A 13,351-nucleotide genomic window follows, 5' to 3' on the forward strand; every position below is an offset into this window, starting at 1 on the left:
ATCTGAGTACAATATTGAGAAGACTGACCAGAGACCGTTGTCAGGCTTGCTGATATCCTTGTTCTAAAATGGTTTCTTTTGATAAATTAGAAGGTGGAGGTGTTGGAAAAATAATAGTGGAGCTCTCTTTTTCTTACATGTTTAACTTTGCAGCATGCAGAGGTTGTGGGGGTTTGGGGTAACAGAGATTCGTTGAAACAAGCCTAAACTTTTGCATACAAAGGTAAAATTGGTGAGAAGATGCCAACAAGCGAGATCCGATTCCCCCCCTTCAGTATCTCTCAATCTGTCTCAGCAGGGTTTTCCCCAGAATTGCTTGTAGCAATGACCCTGAAAGTCGTCCCTAACTCCTGCAAACTCCCGGACAATGCTTGAGAAATGGGAACTCTGGGCGCAAGGATCCTGCAGAAGACTGAAGCCTGGACTGGACCAGTGCTGCCGGTTCTCCGGTGGGGGGGGGGGGGGATTTTTTGGCTTGTTTTGAATTTAGAGCCTAGTGCATTCTGCTATCTGTAGTGCTACTGCTTCTATTTGAAAACCAGTGAAACCCCATACAAAAATGCAAACTAAAGGGGGTGTCAAATTAAGGCTCCATATGCCCTTTGACAGGCTGGGCAAATTCTGGTTTTGCCCCATTACGATCAGGGAAATGTATTATTTTAGTGAATGTTGTCGGCCATTCTCAGAATTCTGCTTCAGCATTAATGCTTTAAAAAGTATATATATAGTGGTTTGGGTTTTTGATTTTTTTTCTGGAATAATTTCTATGACCACCAGCGTGGCTGTTAAAGGGCACAGGCTGAGGAAACAAGGAATGACCCGGGCTCCCATTCATCTTTCGGTGTAACAGAACCAAAGCTGCCACCCCCCACCACCCCATGCTCTGCCCCCTGCTCTCCTCTCCCTCCCTTCTTGGGTGGAAAAGCTCTCGGCTTCCCATTCGGGATAGGAGCAGTGGCATCTGCAGTTAAAAAAAACCCCCACAAAACATATTTACAATCAACACACGCAAGTGATGCAGCGTTTGCACCCTGCCCTGGACTCACCCAGCCACCTCCCTCCTTGCCAGGCCCCCTGGCCAAGCGTTATAGGATTATTATTAGGATTCTTCTTCTTTTGACAGTAAATAAACACCTTGAAGGAAGGCTTTGTGTGCTGAGCTGCGGTGCTCCAGTCCCTTCCCTTCCCTCCCTCCCTCCCCTCTTTCTGTCGCATTACATCGTAATCCGAGAAGCACTGGCCCAGCTCCAGGGAACAGAATGTACTTGGCAGCCAGACAGGCCCGGAGTCTGTGAAATGTCGGGGAAATGCAGCCAGGAGCTGCTAACTGGGTCATTAACCTCCAGAAGAGAGGAGCGAGCAGAGCCCTTGTTGTGCTCCTCCCCGTCTTCTCATCTCGCCAATAAAAAATGCCTCTGCCTCAGGCTGGAGGGGGGGGGGGGGAGAGGATTTCTAGGGACTGAATGTTACTGGAGCACAGTCGTCCCCCCCCTCCCCCACCCCATGCTCCTGCGTTCACTGCACCAGGCTCCCTGGCTTATCTCACACACACACACACACGCACGCGCACAGACTATTTCCAGGAACTGCTTGCCCTTAAAGCATATAAACAAGCCTGGATCACTATAGAAAGGCACGTTTATATATATATATACATACAGTATTAACATATCCAGGCCCCACCAGAACACTGGGGGGGTTCACTTCTGACAAAAAGGAAGCAAACTGTTTTTATAGGGCTGGATCTTCATCTTCCTTGGTTTCAGATAAGGCAGAGAAAGCCCTCTCCTGGGGTCTTCCTTGGCAGGATCGGGCATGGGGGTGTTTTGCCCCCGGAAATCAAGAGAGCGGCGTGGGAAGTCGCAGTGTTTTAGGCAGGCGGCTCTATTGCTTACGCCTAAATCCAGCCTGGGGGGGGGGTGTCTCCCAGTGCACACACCCCCGGGGTCTGCTCCGGGCACGGGGGAGTCTAGAGGGCTCATTTTGACTAGAAAGGAGATGGGTGTGAGCAGGAACAGGAAGAGAGCTCGATGCCCACAGCACTGGCCTCCGGGCCCCGCAGGCCTCATTCTCCACAGATCCATCCCTTTAAAAAGCAAAAAATATTAAATAATAACACTTTGGTAAAAGCAAAATGTCTCTGTGGTACATCATCTGGAACTTTTGAAAAAATCCAGTGACTTCCCAAGCCCCTTCCCCCCCCCCCCCCCCCCAAATCTCTGAATTCTCCCATATTGCCCCCTGTGAACCAACCCACCCCGGGTGACAAAGGGGTCGCTGCCCAGGGGCAGCGACCCCTTTGTCAAATGTACCTGAAGAAGCCAAGCTTCTTCAGGTACATTTCAGGTAAAAAAAACAAAGGCAACCTGCCGCCTGAGGTGAGGGATGAGATGTCTCCAGACACAGCCAATCATGAGCCTCTCACACACGTGCTTTCTCTCTCACACACACACACACACCATAGCCTCCCCCTCGCCTCTAGGCCTGGTCCACGGCAGCCTTGGACGATTTTCAGGGGAGGACTGTGGGCAAATAGCCCGGGGGGATTTTTTTTTCAAAACTTGCCCGCGGGATTCGCGTGACTCACTCGTGCGCTTTCCGTGCGGCGCGCCTGCTTCGCCAGCTCCCAAAAGCTCACCAAGCTAATGGCTGAGAGGGAGGCTGGCGGAATGGAGACAAAAACATCTCCAAATCAAATGGCATATTTTTTCCTAACAAACTAAGTAGAGCACATCCTAGACCAGGGATGAGCAAACTGAGCTGCAGCCCCCCCCCCCTCTTCCATCCATGTAATCGGCTGCCCACCCCCACGATTGGTTGCATCTCTTATTTATCCTGGATTCCTGGTCTGGTGTTAAAGTCTTTTGCCAACAGATTGCCAAATAATGAGGCCAAGCACACGGCCAGCCAGGGACTCAGTGACTGCCCCCCACCCCAGTAGGTAAAAGTTGATTGCCAGCCCTCTCCCCCCCCCCCCCCCCCCCGTTCCCATTCTCACCCCCCTTCTTGGCACCCTCGCTCTCCAGAAGACTCACCCTTTCCACACCCGGCTGCCCCTCAAAGCTCAGCCCAGCCGCCTCAGACCGAGAAGCCTCACCGGCATCGCTCATCCTCTCCTTTTCTGACCGAAGGTTGCTCCACTTTCTCAGGGCCTTCCCCCGCTCCAGCACACGTTCTCGCTGTCTGCGCTACCGTCCGCTGCTTACACGGATCCCTAGGCTCAGCTCTGCCTGCCTTACTCCTGGGGAAGTGAGGACTGGGAAGGCGCGCTCCGTTCTGGCTGAGGTAGAGCCTGGGCCGTGACAAAATAGCTCCGAAATCAAATTCTGCTGCTCCCACAACAGTGGGGCCAGGACTGGGGCCAGAGTTATTAGGCAGCCTAGGCAAAGCTTACAGCCTCGCAGCCCCCACCGCACATACGCACGCTCGCAATTAAAACATTATGCCTTTGTAATCAAATTTAACATGAAAAAAGGACAAAGTACAATCTTCTGAAGTAAAAATATCACAACATGTTATACCATAGTTGCATCCAGTGCCGTGGTGCCAACCAGGAAAACCCTGCAAAAAATGTGTAAAGACCCTTGGAACTCATATGGTATTAAGTCAGTTTTAAATAATGCACAGTGAGAGTGTGGATTTAGCCCTCAGGAAGCCATGAGTAAAATAAAATTACCATTACAATATAGTAAACCTCCCACACAAAAACAGCACTAACTGCCAGCACTCAAACAGCAGCAACCCTACTTGTGAAAAGGCAACCCTGCAAATATACTTCCTATTAAGAAAGCAGAGCAAGCCAAGCTGCTCTAGGATCCCTACACAGCAGCAGCATAACAGACTGTTTCACCTGTCTGAGACAGGCAGAACACGGACAGACCCTCGCCAAATGCAGAATAAAAAGAGATCAGAGTAGAAATGTGCAGACAAGAACTGAACTGGAAGTTGCTACAAGCTAGACACTGTATACATAAAAACAGAAACATTACTATTCCTCATAAAACACCGAAAAATAAATTGTAATAATAAAACCATACTTTAAAAAATAAATATTTAAAAGCAATTGATGAACAGAATATCCAATAAATAAAATCTCAACTTAAAAAAAAAAAACCAATGTTTTGAAATTGTTTTGTTTGGGGAAACACATCAAATAATACCCAATAATTAAAATTAGTAAGGCTAAAAAAATATCCCCTGCTCCCCATACCTGGGAATGTTTGATTTCCAGTTATCCTAAGATTGTCATGGATTAGCAGAAGAAAGATGATGTACAAGTTTTCATCATCCTCACACACATCCATAAACAAGCTCCCTCTCTCTCTCACACACACAAAGGTTTTTTCTTATTTCCACTCTGTCTCAGACACACAATGCAGGCTCCTTCTTTCTCTCTCTCACACACACACATACACAGGCAAGCAGGTTCCTTCTCACACACATACACAAGCAGGCTTCTGCTCACGCTCTCACAAATTCACAAACACAAACTCATAGATTCCTTCTCTCTCTCTCACCAAGCAGGTTCCTTCTCACACACATACACAAGCAGGCTTCTGCTCATGCTCTCACATAAATTCACACACACAGGTTCCTTCTCACTCTCTCACCAAGCAGGTTCCTTCTCACACACATACACAATCAGGCTTCTGCTCACGCTCTCACAAATTCACAAACACAAACTCATAGATTCCTTCTCTCTCTCTCACCAAGCAGGTTCCTTCTCACACACATACACAAGCAGGCTTCTGCTCACGCTCTCACAAATTCACAAACACAAACTCATAGATTCCTTCTCTCTCTCTCACCAAGCAGGTTCCTTCTCACACACATACACAAGCAGGCTTCTGCTCACGCTCTCACATAAATTCACACACACAGGTTCCTTCTCACTCTCTCACCAAGCAGGTTCCTTCTCACACACATATACAAGCAGGCTTCTGCTCACGCTCTCACAAATTCACACACACACACACACACACACACACACACACACACACAAGCAGTTTCCTTCTCACATATATACACAGCCTTGCTTTTTATTCAGCCACCACTGACTTCTCTGTTTATTCTTTGGCGCCACTGACCTGGGCTCCAACGGTGGCCGACAGCCTTTCATTTTCTTTTTTGGCTAGTGCCAGCTTGGGCTCTGACAGACGCTCACAGCCCACAGCTTCTCATTTGCTTTTTTGGCCGCTGCCGCTTGGGCTCCGACAGTGGCCTGCAGCCCACAGCTTCTCATTTTCTTTTGATTTTAGCGCCGCTTGGAAGCAAGGTGAAGTGGCCGCCGGGCAGTCAGGGGGCACTTTTTGCTGCTCCAAAATTTTGCTGCCTAAGGTGGCCACCTCACCCTGCCTCATTATAGAACCGTCCCTGTCACTGTCTCATTGATTCTGACCCTTCAGGATCTTTACCAACCCAGCTGCAGGATACAGTGACGCATTTGTTCTCGCTCTCAGTCTTGCCTTACACTTATTTATTTTTTCCACTTTTGGCCTGGTTTCCTTGTGGCCTGGTTTCCAAATATTGACATAATGCATGGCAGCGCACTGGACAAATGGCAGTGGGGATGTATTACCATACACCTGGCCAGAATGACCAGACAATGAAATGTTAAAAGAAATTAGGGAAGCTAACAATATCAGCAGCACAGTAATAATGGGTGATTTCAGTTACCCCAGTATTGACTGGGTGAATGTCACATCAGGTAAAGGTCCTAGATGAAATAAATGACTGCTTCATGGAGCAGCTGGTACAAGAACCAACAAGAGGGAGAAACTATTTTAGACCCGGTCCTTAGTGGTGCACAGGATTTGGTGTGAGAGATAACACTGTTGGAGCCACTTGGCAATAGTGATCACAACATGATCAAATTTGACTTAACTGAAGGGGGGACACTAAAGAAATTTACTGTGACAGCATTTAACTTTTAAAAATGTGACTTATGATAAAATGAGGAAAATGGTTAGGAAAAAACTGAAAGGAGCAACTGCAAAGGTGAAGAGTTTAGAGCAGGCAAGGACGTTGTTTCAAAATGCCATATTGGAAGCCCAGACCAGATGTATTCCACACAGAAAAGATGGAAGGGAAGGCTAAACTACTGTCGGCATGATTAAAAGGTGAGAGAGGCTATAATAGCTAAAAGAACATCTTTCAATAAACAGAAAAGGGATCCATTGAAGAAAATAGCATAAGCACTGGCAAGTTAGAGGCAAAGCATAGATAAGGAAGGCAAAAAGAAAATTTGAAAAGAAGCTTGCCATGGAAGCAAAAACTCATAATAAAAGCTTCTTCAGGTACATTTGAGGTAAAAAAAAAAACAAAAAACCTGCATGAAAGTCAGTTGTACCAGTAGATGATCAAGAGGTATAAGGAGCACTTAGAGATGACAAAGCCATAGCAGAGAGTCTAAATGAAGTCTTTGCCTGGGTCTTCATTGAGGAAGATGTAAGAGAGATACCCATGCCACAAATGATATTCAAAGATGATGCAGAGGAATTGAAACAAATCTCAGTGAACCTGGAAGATGTACTAGGGCAAATTGACAAATTAAAGAGTAGCAAATCTCCTGGACCAGATGGTATACATTCCAGAGTGCTGAAAGAACTGAGAAATGAGATTGTGGACCTGCTACTGGACATTTGTAAACTATCAGTAACATCATCTTTGGTACCTGAAGACTGGAGGGTTGCCAATGTAACATCAATTTTTAAAAAGAGATCAAGGGGTGATCCAGGAAACTACAGACCAGTGAGTCTGATGTCTGTGCCAGGCAAAATGGTAGAAACTATCATAAAGAACAAAATTGCTGAACATAAGGACAAAGCCAACATGGAGTTGCCCAAGGGAAGTCTTGCCTCACAAATTTGCTACATATTTTTGAGAGCGTAAATAAACGTGTGCATACAGGTGAGCCAGTTGATATAGTGTATCTGGAGTTCCAGAAAGCATGAGAGACTTCTTAGGAAATTAAAAAGTCATGGGATGGGGGCAGTGTGCTATTGTGGATTGCCAACTGGTTAAAAGACAGAAAACAAAGAGTAGGACTAAATGCTAAATTTTACCAATGGAGAAAGATGAATAGTGGAGTGCCCCAGGGATCTGTTCTGGGACTGATGCTTTTTAACATATTTATAAATGACCTAGAAATGGGAACAGCAAGTGAGGTGATCAAATTTGCCGGTGATGCAAAATTATTCAGAGTTATTAAATCCCAAGAGAATTGTGAGAAATTGCAAGAGGACATTGCAAAACCTGGAGACCGAGCATGCAAATGGCAAATGAAATTTAATGTGGATGCACTTAGGAAAGAGTAATCCAAATTATAGCAAGGTTCCATATTAGGAGTCACCATTCAGGAAAAGGGTCTAGGTGTCATCATTGAATATATCTTGAAATCTTCTGCTCAATGTTCAGCAGCAGCCAAGAAAGCCAATAGAATGCTGGGGGTTATTAGGAAAGGAATAGAGAATAAAACACAGAATATCATAATGCCTCTGTGTCGCTCCATGGTGCGACTTTATCTTGAATATTATGTGCAGTTCTGGTCACCACATCTCAAAAGAGATATAGCAGAATTAGAAGAGGTATAGAGAAGGGCAACCAAAATGATAAAGGGGATGGAACAATTCCTCTGTGAGGAAAATCTGAAGAGGTTAGGGCTGTTCAGCTTGGAGAGACGGCTGAGAGGAGATATGATAGAGGTCTATAAAATAATGAGTGGAATGGAAGGAGTAAATGTTAATCAGTTGTTTACTCTTTCTAGAAGTGCATAGAACCAGGGGACACATGATAAAGTTACTAGGTAATATATTTAAAACTAAAAAGAGAAAGTATTGTTTTACTCAATGCATAATTAAGCTCTGGAATTCATTGCAGAGGATGTGGTGAAAGCTGTTAATGCATCTCTGTTTTAAAAATGTTTGAAGAAGTTCCTGAAAGAAAAGTCTATCAACCTTTATTAAGGTGAACATGAGGAAATCCACTGCTTGTTCCTGGGATAAGCAGCTTGGAATCTCTCTACCCCTTGGGACTTGCATTGGCCACTGTCGGAAACAGGATACTGGGCTTAAAGGACCTTTGGTCTGATCCAGTATGGCAAGTCTTATGTTTTTATCCCCTGGACAAAGAACTGAGTGTGCACTTCTTTCATTTAATTTAATTTACATATTTTTATGGGATTCCAACAATTGCATACCATGATTGCATGAATAGAACAGCGGCATGTTGCGATCCCGGGTCGGCCCAGGGACCACCACTCACCCCCACGCCGAGCCCGGTCCGCCTCCACCTCCGTTGGGCCTGCACAGGCCTCTGACGCCGCGCTCCCGCTCCGGAGGAGCAGCCGGCGTCCTCCTGCGGCTGGCCCCACCCCCTAGCTGCGCGCGCTAGGCCTCCAGATTTAAAGGGGCCAGCGCAGGAGAACACTAATTCCCTGCAGATGACGTCAGACGCTGCAGGGCTATTTAAGCCCTGCAGCTGGAGCCTTTCCTTGCCTTGCAACGAGGTTCCTCAGGGCTCCCTGACGTCTAGTTGCTGCGTTCCTGATTCAATCTTCTCCTCCGACCCGGCTTGCTTCCTGACTCTTCCTCAGTCTTCTCCACTGGCTCTGGCATCGTCATCTGATCCCTGGCTTTGACCTGTTTCTGTCCTCGACTCTGCACTTCACCTCTCCCCTGGTTCTGGCTACTCCTCTGACTTCTGGCACCGACCCGGCTCCGTTAAACGACTCCGCCTCTTGCCTCTCCCTTGGCTTACGACTCGGCTTGACTCCTGGACCCTGCCTCGGACCTTCGCGGCTCTTTGGTTCCCTTGTCCGCTGGCCCCGAAAATTCTCCTAAGTCCCAGCGGACGGGCCCCTACGGGCGCCTCCTGGGGGGGCTCCGGCTTCCAGGGCGAATCTCCAAAAGTCCCAGCGGCCGGACTCCTACGAGCTCCTCTCGGGGGAGTACCGGTCTCCAGGGTGAAGACCTTCAAGTTACAGGGCCCAACGCCGTCCACTTCTCATCCCGCTGCCGAGCCCTTGGTCCATTGTCCAGCCGACCCCAAGTCCGTCAAGCCGCCTCCCGGTCGGGACGCTTGCTGTGACCTTCACAGCGCTCCATCTCCTGTCCTGACCAGCCCAAGGGTCCACGAAGCTAACACAGCAAAAGATAAGAACCTATGTTTTATCTGTAAACTGAAAAAATATCCAAACAAATGTCAGAATTGACCAATGATTATTTATAAGGCTAAGAAAGCAGCTTGTCGCTGATAGAGCCTACTTTGTGGTCTTTTAATCTTGTTTGATTGAGATATTGCAGAGTATCTAAAAAATATGGCTTACATATTTAATATCCTAAGGAATAACACGTTGACGTTTCTTATTCCTTGGTTTATGAACACATTCGTTTTGAATTACTTCATATTTTTAAATTGCCTCTTCGGTTACGACTGCCCAGGATGATGCACAACAGGAAAATGAATCATACAACATAATATTGTTATATTGTAAACCGAAGTGATATGTAATTCTTACATGAATATCGGTATATAAAAGTGTTAAATAAATAAATAAATAATAAATACAACATAAAACAGTAATGCAAATATGTGAAATGGCAGCAAGATTGCCTACAATCCCAACCACAGCAACTCAGGGTGAATTATCTATGGAGACATTTAGATACTGGCCGGCAATAGCCAGGTATCCAAAAAATAACTGAGGAAAAAAAAAAAAAGGCTATCTTGGTGACTGAGTGGTATCGCTGTGTGCAACCATGTGGACCCAGCTTCCATTCCATATTCATAGCTCCCCAGGGTGAAAGGAAGTCTCTGCCATTGCTTAGCAGTGACTGCTACTGGCCAGACTCAGCCTACTGCTTTCTTTCGTGGGCGGGGAAGGACACAATCTGTGGCTCCAGGCCAAGGATTGCCACTGCAATGGCTGGATATGTTGGGAGTTATAAAAAAAAAATTAGGGAAACTCCCTCCCTGTTCTTGAAAATTAAGACTTGCCAGGCCCACAAAGGCTGGTTCCTATTGAGCTGGAAGCAAAAGGAAATTTAAAAATTATAATAAAAAGGTTGTGCCCTGGAGTAGTTCCTTTTTTACACTGCAGGACAAGGTGCATTATGGGAACATCAGTCCAGTTGAGTAGTAAAGATTATGCATATCAGTAAAGTCTGAAAGAGAACCCAGAGGCACTGTGTCTGCTCGGGTCCTATAACAAATTTTATCAGTGAGATTATGCACAAAAAAACATGATGAAAAGACACTTTTTAGTTTTACAGGCTGATAATGTAAGGAAAGGTCAAGATGAGACGCGAACACTTAGATGGGGGAAAAACAGGAAAGAATAATCGGGATAGAGGCAGTTACTGTATGCTGCATAATAAAACAATAATAGCAATCAAGTTGTTAAAAAGAGCTATTGTAAAACCTATATTAAAAAAAACAAAAACTCCAACCTAATCTTCTGAATAATTACCGTCCTATTTCTAATCTTCCTTTTCTATCGAAATTGGTTGAATCTATTGTTCTTAAACAGTTTACAGATTACTTAGAAGAATCCAATGTATTATTCCCTAATCAGTACGGGTTTCATGAAAATGCTAGCACAGAAACACTACTGCTCTCAGCGTTCGATACTGTCTGGAGAGGCTTTGATGGTGGACAGGACTAACTTTTAGTCTGACTCGATGTCTCTGCCGCATTGACACCGTAGATCAGTGGTTCCTGACCCTGTGCTGAGGACCCCCCCAGCCGGTCGGGTTTTCAAGATCTTCCACAATGAATATGCGTGAGAGAAAATCTGCATGTGATGGAGGTGGTGCATGCAAATTTTCTCATATGCATATTCATTGTGGCGATCCTGAAAACCCGACTGGCTGGGGGGGTCCCCAAGACAGGGATGGGAAGCACTGCCATTGATCATACAATCTTACTGAACAGATTGGAGGAGCTAGGAATTTCTGATAAAGTATGTAAATGGTTTGACTCATTCTTACATGACAGAACCTTTCAAGTATATTTCAATAATAAGCCTTCTACATTAAAACATATTAACACCGGAGTTCCACACGGGTCCGCCCTATCCGCAATGCTATTTAATATCTATCTCATTCCACTTTGCAAACTTTTAAGCGGACTTGATTTACAGTTTTTCATCTATGCGGATGTTGTTCAATTTTATATTCCCATCAGAGATACTTTAACCAAAACTTTGCAATATTTAAAAATGTATTTAGATGCAATAACTCAATGGAATCCTCATAATCGCTTAGCCCTCAATGTTCAAAAAACAGAAATCATCTTCCTATCGAGATCAAAAAAAGGATTCCCTAAGGTAACTTTAGATTTTAAAGGACATTCCACACCCATTCAAAATACAGTTCGTGAACTTGGGGTACAATTAGATACTAACCTTACCATGAAAAACCAAGTCCAATACATAATTCGTAATGGATATGCAAAATTACGAATGTTAAAACATCTGAAACCTTTACTTTGTAAGAGTGATTTCAGGATGGTCTTCATTTTTTCAGGAACTGACTGTTGTAATTCACTATTTCTAGGGTCCACTATATCAACATTACGCCCCATACAATTCTGCAGCCAGATTAATCGCTGGAACAAAAACATTGGATCATATCATACCCATTCTCATTAACTTACATTGGCTCCCTATTAGAGCCAGAATCAAATATAAGATACTAACAATAGTGAATGAACTTGTAAACAGCTCAGATACACCATGGGTTGGCTCTAAATTACATATCTATACTTCAGCATGTTCCCTAAGGTCCAAAATAAAGGTCTGCTCGAAATTCCATCTATTAGAATAGCTCATATTGGCGAAGTAAAGGAGAAAGCTTTTTTCTATTGCCGGACCAGACTGCCAGAGATCGATGAATGACCTACAATTGTTCAGAAAAGGCCTCAAAACATGGCTGTTTAAAGAAGAATATGGTGAAAGTGCCAAGGTATAACTATATACCCCAGAGTCTAAACAAGTCGTTTTTTAGCATTATATTTTATTATGATTTTATTTGTCTTTAAAGTCTTTTGTTTCTAAGTGTTTATGATATTTATTTAACATTTTTTTATCTACCTCCTAATTTTTTATCTACCTCCTAATTTTAGGGCTGCTCTTTCGCAGTCTCTGTGGCCCTTTTGGCTGGGACAGTGTCGCATCTCGTCACCCGTTTAAGTATTCATCATTACATTTCAATTCTCCTGTCGCGGGTTTTGCCGAAACATTGGCCGGTGTCGGAACTAGGACTGTTTTACACTGCTCATTATGTTGCTATTGATATTGGACGCTTTTGAAAGATTTGACTGGATATTTGCATTGACACCTTTTCAAATTATTTTTTTGCACATTTGTGCACGATGTCTGATCCCCCTGTGTTTTGTTTACCCTTTAAATCTGATTTTAATTGGCTTCTTTTGGTGTATGTATGACCGTTAGTTGTACACTTGTATTTCCACTAATCTCTTGTTATCTGAGTAGATTATTTTAGCCTTCCCCCCTTTCTTTTCCCTTCTATTTTATGACACGGAGTCAGGTGGCAACCCTAGCTGCTAGACGAGTTCATAAGCATGGTCAGTAGGTGATGGCTCTGTTGGTGCATGAGTTAATGGGTTGAATGCTCCAATATCTCTTTCGGATGTGCTTATATAGCCACTGCAAAAGAAGTCTCTTATAGTACAGAAGGCAACATACGTAGCAGAATCCAGTTTCTTGAGGTGTACAATGTAATAAAGTCAGCGCCGGCTGCCAACATCCGATGGCACACATGATGCCAGCTGTAACCATAGCAGTTAAAAGTCAATGGCACCAGAAACAATGTCACAAGACCGTGGGTATCTCGGTGTTTGGCTCAGACCCAGGCAGGCGCCATTTTGTATGGAAGAAAGTAACCAACGCGCTGGCCTCAGTCTGCTGTGACTATTTCTAAGCATTTCACGGGGATTATCACTGCCCTGTGAAGAAAGGAAAATACGGTAAGAGGGATTTGAGGATGGAGGGGACATTAGAGAGGAGGCCCAGGGTTTATTTTTATTCCAACAGGTCATGATCTTTTAGATTTTTGGGACCGGTCCTGTTCAATATCTTTGTGAGCGACATTGCGGAAGGGATGGAAGGTAAAGTTTGTCTATTTGTGGATGATACTAAGACCTGCAACAGAGTGGAAGGAGTGGAAAGAATAAGACAAGATTTAAGGAAACATGAATGGTGGACGAAGACATGGCAGCTGGGATTCAATGCCAAGAAGTGAAGAGTCATGCATCTGGGGTGCGGCAATCCAAAAGAGCAGCATGTGCACAGAACAAGAGAGGGTGATAGTGTCTAGCGATCCGAAGACGG

The 13,351-nt window shown here is 44.7% G+C and overlaps 1 long non-coding RNA gene across 3 annotated transcripts in view; it reads right to left on the minus strand.

Annotated features, from left to right (window-relative positions):
* Positions 1 to 13,351, minus strand: part of LOC115099542 — a 57,717-nt gene that overhangs the window by 22,210 nt on the left and 22,156 nt on the right. The window contains exon 1 of one of the 3 annotated variants that reach the window (XR_003858828.1): positions 1,047 to 1,180. The exons of the other annotated variants lie outside the window; for them this stretch is intronic. This is a non-coding gene — a long non-coding RNA (uncharacterized LOC115099542). Of the gene's footprint in view, positions 1 to 1,046; positions 1,181 to 13,351 lie in introns of those variants that run through there. 3 annotated transcript variants of the gene reach the window in all.

The sequence above is a fragment of the Rhinatrema bivittatum genome, chromosome 9 (assembly GCF_901001135.1).
Source record: "Rhinatrema bivittatum chromosome 9, aRhiBiv1.1, whole genome shotgun sequence".
NCBI lineage: Eukaryota > Metazoa > Chordata > Amphibia > Gymnophiona > Rhinatrematidae > Rhinatrema > Rhinatrema bivittatum.